The sequence below is a fragment of the Chiloscyllium plagiosum genome, chromosome 15 (genome assembly GCF_004010195.1).
Source record: "Chiloscyllium plagiosum isolate BGI_BamShark_2017 chromosome 15, ASM401019v2, whole genome shotgun sequence".
Classification (NCBI taxonomy): Eukaryota; Metazoa; Chordata; class Chondrichthyes; order Orectolobiformes; family Hemiscylliidae; genus Chiloscyllium; species Chiloscyllium plagiosum.
Window position 1 is genome coordinate 9163637 of NC_057724.1, and position 3407 is coordinate 9167043.

Sequence of the window (3407 nt, forward strand, 5' to 3'; positions counted from 1 at the left end):
CCAGCATTAGTAATGGCTGTGTGCTCCATTTCTTTTTGTAATAGAAGTGACTGCTCCTTGAAATTTTTGCTGTTTTACTTAAATAAAACAGTGCTGCTGAAAACAATTTATATGTGTTCGAAATATTTTTCCATTAGTGCAAAGTGGTGAAACAAATTCAAATTCGCTGATGAGAAATGTTAGTGGGAAAAGTTATCAAGTTAAATGTTTTGAGAGCAAGAAGGATACCTGGTATGCCACTTTGCATTTTAACAAATAAAATCAAATCTCACAGGTCATTGACACAGCAGTCCCTGAAGAACCAAGAAGGAAAATAACAGACCAAGATCCTGTCGCTGATTGCCAACTCTTCCATCACAAGTGCATATATGAGTACATTGGGTGAGGACTGGACCGTGTCCAGCTAGGATGTCCCTCCGGGTTAATGGTTAATGATGTTAATGGGTTAGGATCTTGGTTGTAAAAATTTAACTTGGACCAGCGACCAGTGGGTGTACAACACATTCTCCCCGTGTCTGCGTGGGTTTCCTCCGATTGCTCTGGTTTCCTCCCACAATCCAAAGATGTGTGGGTCAGGTGAATTGGCCATACTAAATTGTCCATAGTGTTAGTTGCATTAGTCAGGGGGAAATGTGAGGAATGGGTCTGGGTGGGTTACTCTTCGGAGGGTTGTTGTGGACTTGTTAGGCCAAAGAGCCTGTTTCCATACTGTAGGTAATCTAATTTAATTTATACATAAAATTTAATCTACCGGAAAAAAAGTTGCTAGATTGGGTTCAAACTACAGGAAAATCAGAAAAAGGGCTAGAATGAATTTGCATCATTTAACTAATTCATTATTTGCTTTGAGATTCAGAAAGTAATAAAGAAATCAGGCCTGCATTTATTGTCTATGCTGAATTGGTCAGAGGGCAGTTTAGAGTCAACCACATTGCTGTGGGTAGGGTTTCCCATGTAGATCAGACCAGGGAAAGATGGCCATTTCCTCCCCTATAAGACATTCATGAATGAGATGGGTCTTTACAATTGATAATGGGTTCATAGTCACTCTGACTTTGGACTGAGATAAGGAGGAATTTCTTCACTCACAAGGTGATGAATCTTTGCAATTCTGTGCTTTAGAGGGCTACAGAGACTGAGTCGTTGAATACATTCAATACTGAAATTGTTAGAATTGTATGTTTAAAACATCATGTGATATGGAAGTAGATCAGGCAAATTATGTTAAAATTGAAGATCAGCCATGATCTCGTTTCATGGAGCAGAACTGAGGGAATGAATGGTCTACTTGTGTTCCTGTTTTCTAAGTTGTCATATTCTTCATATGTTTTCCTAAGAAGTCTGATTTCTTACTAGGATATGACTGAAGCTTTCTTATTTTAAAATTAATAATTACAGATTTTATTCATTGTATTAAAGTACTTGCCAATGTTCTTGATCTCGGAAATAATTTAAAAGCAACATGGAGATGCCCCAGGAATACTTCGAATAACTAATTGCAACTAAACACAGTTGTTTTTGCTGACTAGCGGAATACATTTACACTAAATCAATTCAATTGTAAATAGTTTCAAATCAATATTCCTGCTTCTATTTCAAATTCAAGGTGTGGGAATTATGATGGTCCTGTTCAGTACCATTATAGACATACAGTGACATCATTGGTTGCACTCTGGACTATCTGTTTGCTTCCTTCCAATCGCCCCTGCCGTGGGCAGACTGCTTCAGTTGGTGGGGAGCAGATGAAACATGCAGCAGGACTCCCAGAGGTACAGTGCTCACTTCTATTGAGGAAAGTATAGACATCTAAGGCTGATGACTCCTTGCAACTGGTTGTACTGTAACATGAACGCGTGTCATCAAACATTAGAGGCTTTTACTATTCATCTACCCGTTCACTGGGCTCCCAGCCAGGAACATATTTTGTTATTATTGATCGTTGATTGAAGAAAGTGATGCAACAGGATCTTTAGGCAGGAATAGCAAGCTGTCTGCACATTGAGGGACTTCTGACATGAGTTTCTGTCAGATCTGCTGCAGCAATTGTTCTGTGCAGTCTGAAGAAGCCAGCAAAGCTATCATTCAAAGTGCTCATAATGGACAAATCTTCCAGCCATTGCATTGTCAGATGTATGTGGGATGGTGATAAGGAATTGTTGAATTGCCCATCATATTGTCAGTCTTTGCAATATCTCAGATTCTGAGCTGAGTGAGAAACGTCACTCGGTTCAATGATTCTTAACCGAATACTTACCCAACAAGTTGGGCAGAGTAAACATGTTCCAATAGTTGACTCTGAGGGAAGGTGGCTCAGTGGTTATCACCACTGCCTCACTGCACCAGGGACTCAGATTTGATTCGAGCTTTGAGTAACCTTTTAGTCTGTGTGGAGTTTGTACATTCTCCGTATGTCTGTGTGAGTTTCCTCTGTGCTCTGGTTTCCTTCCACAGTCCAAAGACATGCAGGTTAGGTGGATTGGCCATGCTAAACTGTCCAGAGTGTCCAGGGATGTGCAGACTAGGTGGGCTAGTCATGGGAAATGCAGGGTTATAAGGATAGAGTAGTGGGCATGGGTCTGGTTGGATGCTCTTTCGAGGCTGGTGTAGACCTAATGGGCCGAATTGCCTCTTTCAGCACTGTAGGGATTTTAATAATCTATGCTTCTAAATCAAACACAAGTACTGGATCTCTTGAAATGCATAAAGGTGGATGAATCCCCAGGACCTGATCAGGTGTACCCTAGAACTCTGTGGGAAGCTAGAGAAATGATTGCTGGGCCTCTTGCTGAGATATTTGTATCATCAATACTCACAGGTGAGGTGTCAGAAGACTGGAGGTTGGCTAACATGGTGCCACTGTTTAAGAAGAGTGGTAAGGACAAGCCAAGGAACTGCAGACCAATGAGTCTGACCTCGGTGGTGGGCAAGTTGTTGGAGGGAATCCTGAGGGACAGGATGCACATGTATTTGGAAAGGCAAGGACTGATTAGGAATTGTCAACATTGCTTTATGCCTGGGAAATCATGTCTCACAAACTTGATTGAGTTTTTTGAAGAAGTAACAAAGAGGATTGATGAGGGCAGAGCGGTAGTTGTGATCTATATGGACTTCAGTAAGGTGCTCAACAAGGTTCCCAATGGGAGACTGGTTATCAAAGTTAGAACTCATGGAATACAGGGAGAACTAGCCATTTGGATACCGAACTGGCTCAAAGGTAGAAGACACAGGGTGGTGGTGGAGGGTTGTTTTTCAGACTGGAGGCCTGTGACCACTGGAGTGCCACAAGGATCAGTGCTGGGTCCTATACTTTTTATCATTTACATAAATGATTTGGATGCGAGCATAAGAGGTACAGTTAGTAAGTTTGCAGATGACACCAAAATTGGAGGTGTAGTTGACAGCGAAGA